Source organism: Pongo pygmaeus, chromosome 5, assembly GCF_028885625.2.
Source record: "Pongo pygmaeus isolate AG05252 chromosome 5, NHGRI_mPonPyg2-v2.0_pri, whole genome shotgun sequence".
In the NCBI taxonomy this organism is placed as follows: domain Eukaryota; kingdom Metazoa; phylum Chordata; class Mammalia; order Primates; family Hominidae; genus Pongo; species Pongo pygmaeus.
The window spans coordinates 108,122,610-108,131,628 of record NC_072378.2 but is presented as its reverse complement, the minus strand read 5'-3'; positions in this window follow the sequence as shown (position 1 = coordinate 108,131,628).

Below are 9,019 nucleotides of genomic sequence, written 5' to 3'. Positions count from 1 at the left end.
ACTGCCCCCTTCCCTGTGCTGACTGCCCAGATCTCCACCAGCTGGAAAATGTGGGCCCCTCCCACTACCCCATCATCTGAGTATTGAGTTACTGGAACAAAGGCACCTGGAGCAGATGTGACCTAGGGCCACAAGGTGCTGACATGTCCTGCGGCACCGCCTTCCAGGAGAGCCAGTGCCCAGGTGGGGGAGAACAGCCCCATGGAGAAGAAGCTCCAGTGTGACCCACAGTTGTTGGGTTTTTTTTCTTTTCTTTTTCTTTTCTTTCTTTTTTTTTTTTTTTTCCAGGTCAGGATCTCACTCTTTTGCCTGGGCTGGAGTGCAGTGGCACAAACAAAACTTACTGCAGCCTTGAACTCCTGGGCTTTAGCCATCCTTCTGCCTCAGCCTCCCAAGCAGCTAGGATTACAGGAATAAGCCACCGCACCTGGTCCACCCCCATGTGAGATACACACACACACACACACATGCATATATATGTGTGCATGTATATGTATTTCACATATATATATACATATATATATTTTTGTTTTGTTTTGTTTTGTTTTGAGACAGAGTCTCATTCTGTCACACAGGCTGGAGTGCAGTGGCGTGATCTCCGCTCGCTGCAGTTTCCGCCTCCCGGGTTCAACCGATTCTCCTGCCTCAGCCTCCCTAGTAATTGGGATTACAGGTTTGCACCAACACGCCCCGCTACTTATATTTTTTGTGTTTTTAGTAGAGATGGGGTTTCACCATGTTGCCCAGACTGGTCTTGAACTCTTGGCTTCAGGTGATCTGCCTGCCTCGGCCTCCTAAAGTGCTGGGCTACAGGCATGAGCCACTGCACCCGGCCCCTACCCATGATTTTTTAAGAGATATTAACTCCAATCTTCTGCCCAACCTTGGTGTTAATTGGAAGGGAAGATGAAAGCAACTGCTCTTGGTGTTTCTCTGGTGGCTGTAACCAAGCCCCTATCATTGATGGTCCCTGAAGAAACTCAGCAAGCCTCAGGGCAGTGTTCAGGAAGTACAGAGTGAGGACCAATGGCATCAGCATTGTGAAATGCAGGTGCCAGGGCCCTACCTCACATTTGCTGAGTCCCACTCTCAGGAGGTAAGAACTGGGAATATAATCTCCACGGGTAAGTCATAGTCATGCTGTTTCGTATATTGTGAACTGATTTTCTTAAACATTTTTGTTGGGCCTAATTAGCCAAAACAGTGAGTGGCAGGTAAAATGATGGCACACACCAAGTAACAGAATTATTATGCAAACACCAAAAGGAATTCTAGACTTCATAACCACTACTAACAATGTCACTGATCGAATGTTAAGAGGGCTATCAGAATGCAAAACATGTTTACTCTGATTACAATTATGTTAAAATACATAGGTACATGTGCAGGAAATAGAAAAAAAATAGGCAAAAATAAAATGGTTGTATTAGAGAAGTAGAATTATAGGTGATTTATCCCACTCCAGATTTTCCTATAGTGTTATCAAAAAAAAAAAAAAAAGGCCAGATGCAGTGGCTCATGCCACTTTGGCAGTAATCCCAGCACTCTGGGAGGCCAAGGCGGGCAGATCAGTTGAGGTCAGGAGTTCAAGACCAGCTTGGCCAACATGGTGAAACTAAAATACAAAACTAAAAATACAAAAATTAGCCAGGCGTGGTGGTGGGCGCCTGTAATCCCAACTACTCAGGAGGCTGAGGCAGGAGAATTGCTTGAACCAAGGAGACGGAGGTTGCAGTGAGCTGTGATTGCGCCACTGCACTCCAGCCTAGGCAACGGAGTGATACTCCATCTTAAATAAATAAATAATGAAAATAAAAATAAATCACTTTCATGTTGTTACAATGTTGTATTTGAAATAAAATAGGGCTGGGCGTGGTGGCTCATGACTGTAATCCCAGCCCTTTGGGAGACTAAGGTGGGCAGATCACTTGAGGCCAAGAGTTCAAGACCAGCCTGGCCAACATGGTGAAACCCCATCTCTACTAAAAAATACAAAAATTAGCCAAGCATGGTGGCATGCACCTGTAATCCCAGCTATTTGGGAGGCTGAGGCAGGAGAATAGCTTGAACCTGGGAGGTGGAGATTGCAGTAAGTGGAGATCGCACCACTGCACTGCAGCCTAGGTGACAGAGTGAGACGCTGTCTCAAAAACAGAAAAAAAAAAGAGAGAGAATAACTATCCTATCACTTCTGGCATACATACCACTTACCATGTATCTATAAAATATTCCACAAGGCACTGCATGGGTCAGAAATGTCTTCAGACAGCCCAGCCCTCCCAGAAGGGAAGGTCAGCACTTGTCCCGGGGCACTGTGATTCTGCAGCTCGCTGCATGTGGAAGGAGCATGGAGTTACCTGGGCTGCGGGGAGCAGCAGAGGGTGCGTTGCATCAGGCTCAGTTGTCGTTTTTGTTGCCCTAAACAAAGTTCCAAGGGGACTAGGGAAGGATGGATACACCTCCTTAGGCCTGACAGTCTCAACCCCACTTCTGAACTACAGATAATCTGGGCCCACTGCCCCTCCCCAGCCAGACCTGGGTTGCCTAGTGTATACAGAATTCCCTGATCTTCCTTATCCCAGGGATGCTGTGAGAGACCTTCCTTCCTATTGCAGAGCTTGGGGTGAGCCTGGAGTCCTGTTGGCAAGAACTGGCTTCCTTATTTTGATATTCGGGGAAGAGGAAGACTGAAGCTTGCTAACCCCTGGGGGAAGCTTTGGGAGTCAGCTCAAGGGGGGCAGAGCCCCTCCCTGCACCCCAGGCCCTCCCCACCTCCAGCCTCCCACAGACCCTGGATGCTCTGCTCCAAATCACAGGCTGCTGCCAATTACAAAAGGACTCTTAACTCCTTTTTGCAGCCCCTTGATTGATAGCACTGGTGAGTAAAATTATAAGCCTTAATGATCATGTTAATTTCTGGGGAAAGGGAAGCGGTCAGAAGAGGTTCTCAATCATAAGCGCCACAATCAGCTGGGTGAGTTCAATGACAAGCCAGAGCAAAAAATAGGGGAAAGAATTAACTTTTTAAAAGGTCACCAGAGAGTAGGGGGAGAGCAACCAGGCATGACGGATGAGGGTACACATGACTCTGGAGCCTGAAGATAAGCCCATTTTCCAGGGTTCTTGACCAAAGGCCAGCATCGGTGCTTCTCATCCTTAGCTGCACACTGGAATTGCTTTAAAAACACTGATGCCAGCCAGGCGCGGCGGCTCAAGCCTGTAATCCCAGCACTTTGGGAGGCTGAGGCTCATGGATCACAAGGTCAGGAGATTGAGACCATCCTGGCTAACATGGTGAAACCCCGTCTCCACTAAAAATACAAAAAAAAAAAAATTAGCTGGGTGCGGTGGCGGGTGCCTGTAGTCCCAGCTACTCAGGAGGCTGAGGCAGGAAAATGGCATGAACCCAGGAGGTGGAAGTTGCAGTGAGCCGAGATAGCGCCACTGCACTCCAACCTGGGCAACAGAGTGAGACTCCATCTCAAAAAACAAACAAACAAAAAAACACTGATGCCTGGGCCCTGCCCCAGAAATGCTAGTGTAATCTATCTGGGGTACCGAGCATTTTTAACACTCCCCAGGTGATTCCATGTGCAACAAAGATTGAGAAGGACCAGTCTAAAAGAAGCAAGTGGCCAAGGTTGAACACATTTGCAAATGTACTTAATCTGATTTGTTCTTTTATTCCTTCCTTTCCTTTCCTTTCCTTCCTCTCTCTTTTCTTCCTTTCTTTCTTTTTCATTCCTTTCTTTCCCCTTCCCTTCCCATCTTTCTTTTCTTTCTTTTTCTCACTGTGTTGCCCAAGCTGGTCTCAAACTCCTGGCCTCAAGCAATCCTCCCACTTTGGGCTCCCAAAGTGCTGGGATTACAGGCATGAGTCACTGCACCTGGGCACTCTGATTAGCTCTTCCCACAAAGGAGAATTTCTTCTGGGGTCTCTTGGCACCACACCAGTTAAAGATGATGATGAGATTTTAGAACAGAAGGAGGAAAATTAGGCATCACTGAGCCTAATACTCTTTTCACAGATGAAAACCCAGAGGTGCAAACAGGTTAGCTGACCTGCCAGAGATCACAGTGGTCAGAGCTGGAAAGTTAGCCTCTTCCCCCTGGCTGATGCTCCTTCTACTAGGCCCATTGCTGTGTTAAACAAGATGCTCTGCTCTGACCGTCGGGGGTTGGGAGCTGTGAGCTATTTTCTAGCCTGCATGGTAGAAGAGTCCAGGTCTCTCCTGACTCTTGCTCAGTTTCCTGGGACATAGTGATTGACAGATATTAGAGATACCAGTTCCATGGACAGAATAAGGCCACCTGGTTCACCTGAAAATCCAACCTATGACCTTAGTCTCCTCAATACATTGACTCCACCCATGGTTTCCCAGCAGAGCATTGCAACATCTTGGCACATCGCGAAGATGCCCAGGATATGTGGCAACATCCTTGTTTCTTCATCTGAGAGTCTGCCCTCTGCTACATTGCTGACGAGCCTGCCTAACAGTATGTGGTGAAAGCTCTGATGAGACTCCCTGATGGTCTATATTGAGGTCAGCAATATTCAATATTCAGCAATGTTACAAAATGAGTTTCAAAAATCTGAAAACATTATTAAAAATGAAGACTACATTGAAAAGAAACCATTTGTAATTTGTGGTAAAGGTACTGGAGTTATTCAGTTAAAGAGAGTTGTTGTTCTTCAATTTCCATAAGTGATTGTTTTTAAAAAGATATTGTAAAATGCATAGTACAAGATCCTTAGAGCAGCATCTTAGTAGGAGAAAGCACGAGCCAGCCAAGTGCAGTGACTCACACCTGTAATTCCAGTGCTTTGTGAGGCTGAGGTAGGAGAATCACTCAAGGCCAGCATCTGAGACCAGCCTTGCCAACATAGCTTAGACCCTGTCTCTACAAAAAAAAAAAAAAAATTTAGTAAAAAATTTAGCTGAGCATGGTGGCATGCACATTTACTCCTAGCCTACTCAGTAGGCTGAGATGGGAGGATCCCTTGAGCCCAGGAGTTGGAGGCTGCAGTGAGCTGTGATTACACCATCGCACTCCAGCCTGGGTAACAAAGCAAGACTGTCTCAAAAAAAAAAAAAAATTATCACGCCTATAATCACAGAAATTTGGGAGGCTGAGATGGGCAGATCACTTGAGTCCAGGAGTTCGAGACCATCATGGGCAACATGGCGAGACCCCCATCTCTACAAAAAAATAGAAAAAATTAGCCGAGCATGGTGGCGCATGCCTGTAGTACCAGTTACTCGGGAGCTGAGGTGGGAAGATCACTTAAGTCCAGGAGGCGGCGGTTGCAGTAAGCCTAGAGGGTGCCACCGCACTCCAGCCTGGGTGACAGAGTGAGATACTATCTTAAAAAAAAAAATTTAATTAAAATTTTAAAATAAAATAAAAAGCCTCAGCCAACCTGGTTCTACATTTTCACATTTTCATTTACCCTTTCTCTCAACCTTCATTGTAGCATGGGCACTCCCAAAAGTTCTTAGAAGTGGCCTGCACTAAAAATTTGGTGGAACCAAGCTCTATCAGTACAGGGTGAGACCTACTTAATGAGTCCAGTAAGCATTGTAGCAGTGGCATATTCACAATAGAAACATATGCATTCTCTGTATTTTTCTAACAGCTTCTGAAGTGTTCATCAAGGCTGTGTCTGATTAAGCACTTTTAAATTCTGAGCAATGAAATGGGCCCTCTCATACCCTCTTGGCAGGAGTGCAAATTGATACAACCCTTTGGAGAGCCATTTGGCTGCATCTACCAAAATCAAAAATGCATATAATCTTTGACCCAGAAATGCCACTTCTAAGAGTTTATCCTACAGAAACACCCCCCACAAACCCACAAAAGTGTATATGGAAGGTGAGTTCTTTGCAGTTTAATTTATTATAGTGAAACACTACAAGCAACCCAAGTTCCTGAACAAGGAATTAATTGGGTAAACAGTGGTCCATCCTTAAAATGGAATACTAGATAGATGTCAAATTGAATGAGGTAGAGCCATATGTATTCATCAGGAGAGATAGCCTTAGGCAAAAAAAGAAACTTGCAGAAAAGTAGTGTTTCCATTTTTATAAAAATGTTTAAGGAAGGCAGCCATGAGTAATCTCTGGCCAATGGATTCAGTGCTTGGGCTCCTACATTGGACTGAAAACCTTGAGCTATATGTAAAATAATTTAGGAGTCTCAATTTAGAGACTGAACTCACCCCCTGTTCTCTCTCTTCTCTTGTATCAAAGGATAACTAAAAGTAAGTTAAACACAAATGTAAGACATCATAGCTAACAGCCATGGTATGTAAATAACACTTTTGAAAAGTGACCCTCCAAGATTTAGAAAAAACATTTATCAAAGGAGAAGCACTAGGCTGGGTATGGTGGCTCACACCTGTAATCTCAGCACTTTGGGAGGCTGAGGAGGGTGGATCACCTGAGGTCAGGAGTTTGAGACCAGCCTGGCCAACATGGGGAAACCCCATCTCTACTAAAAACACAAAATTAGCCAGGCATGGTGGTGCACGCCTGCAATTCCAGCTACTCCAGAGGCTGAGACACAAGAATCACTTAGAACCCGGGAACCCGGGAGGTAGAGGTTGCAGTGAGCCGATATCAGGCCATTGCACTCTACCCTGGGAGACAGAGTGAGACTCTGTCAAAAAAAAAGAGAAGCATTGAAGACAATTTTTTCTTTTTTACTGGAATAATCACTTGGCTGAATGCATCTCTTATTTGTCCATTTGGATTGTATATCTCGAACTTGTGTATTCACGGACCACTGTTGAGCCTCCCCCACAACACCAGCCATAGAGAATATCTACTTAAGTCCATGCAAGTAGTAATGTTCTTCAAGGATGCAAAGGAGCCCATCCTCAGGCTACATCCAGCAGAAAACCCCAAATCCCAGAAAAGACTGCTACTGAGCTTTAAATTCTGGGCCTTTTCAAATGTTGAAAGCCAGGCTTGCTTTTCTTTTTTTTTTTTTTTTTTTTAATAATGGCAGAGATGCCCAAAAGAAAAGCAATCCCAGTAGGAATCAGTATTCTGTGGCTTGTCACAAGAATCTTACTCCCTTTTAATTTTCCTGAGAATATTTATAATAGACTAAAGTAGATTGTGATTATACTAGATTTTGTTATAATTCAGTAAATCTTCTCCCCTCACTCCACCTCTATGGGAGGAGTGCACTTCTCTGCCCACTTAAGGTTGGGAAGGTTGACCATCGATCTAGCTGTGGCCAGGGGAAAGTAAGCAATGTGAAGTGAGTAGCAGCTGTAAATGTGTTTGCATCAGCCTCTTGCACTTCTGCACGTTGCCATGAAAAGAAGCTATCCTAGGAAAGCTGTTAGCTCAGGATGAGGAAACCCTGAAGCTTATTTATTTATTTATTATTGAGACAGGGTCTCACTCTGTCACCACGCTGGAGTGCAGTAGCACGATCACAGCTCACTGCAGCCTTGACCTCCTGGGCTCAAGTGATCCTCCCACCTTGGCCTCCAAAATAACTAGGACCACAGGTGCACGTGACCACACCTGGCTAATTTTTTGTATTTTTAGTAGAGACTGGGTTCCACCTTGTTGCACAGGCTAGTCTCGAACTCCTGGGCTTGTGATCTGCCTGTCTCAGTCTCCCAAAGTGCTGGGATTATAGGTGTGAGTCACCTCCCCCAGACTCCCTGGAGCATATTTTAACCCAAACTATAGCCTGGAGTCAGCTCCAGCTGAGCCCAGCCAAGCCCTGCACAGCCACACAAGACTGGCAGTCCTGTGAGCAAGTTATAAGAGTTTGTTGCTGTAAGCTTTGAGGGATGTTTGTTATTCAGTATTATTGAAGGAAAACTTGACTGATACACAGATGAACAGCCTTGGACCCATCACTCATCTTTACTAAATCTTGTCATTGATCTCATATTTGTTTGAGATTTTTTTCTTATGAAATTAACCATTACAGAAACATTTGAGGGTCCTGTAAGTACCCTTCACCCATCCCATCTCTTCTTGGAAGTAGCCACTATCAAGCAGTTAGTGTTTATAATACTCATGCTGTTTTAAATGTTTCCTATACATTTACATACCCATAAACATTGTCTAGTATTGTTCTGTAGGTTGTAAAACTTTATATAAATGATACCAAGCTGTATGTGCCCTCTGCAATTTACTTTCCCCATAACACACACAAACACACTGTGTTTCAGATTTACCCATGTTGATTAGCTCTAGCCATTCATTTTGCCTACGATAACATTGTCTGTATTCACCACAATGTACCTATTCTCTGTCAATGGATATTAAAGTTGTTAAATACGAACAGTGTTGTGAGGGACATTCTTACACAATCTTTGAGTACTATGCTTTTGTTTAAGACCAATTCTCATTCTTTGTAGAATAAGTAGACAAGAAGTGCATGGCTGATTGAAATTTCACATATACAGTCTGCAAGGCCATTTTAGCAAGAGCAGAGGCACGAGCATCTCTTGCTGGAGCTGCCACTCAAAAGGAGTCCACAGTGCCTGTGGCCTTGGGCACCTCTGATTTCCATCTCTGGCCTTTGCTTGTGGGACCCGTGCCTTAAGACTTGCTGGGAACATCTGGATGACCTTGCTACTGCTCCCTCCACATCTTACTCACCATATGAACTTTAACATACTTTATCTTTTTGATCATTAAATGATTTCAAGTGACTGGTCAGGATTGAAATGTTGGCAAGAGAGTTAGAAACAGAGGAAGGAACGAAGGCTCTGTTAATCGGCCTCCTTCCTCCTCACACAGCAATTTTTCTAACAGATGCAATTACATTTGAGAGCTGTAGAGAACAGAATCTTATGTTTTATTTCTTTATTCATCATTTTCCAAATGGTATTCACTGTAAGAAGGAAATTGCCTTTGTAGTTCAGTTCTGCAGGCTCTGTGCTGGAGTGTTCCGAGCTTCAGTTTTAACACCAGCTGCTGCCCCTACCTTGTTTCTGGTGGGTGAGAACCAGCCAGGGAGAGAGGGTAAGAAATCAGAAAGA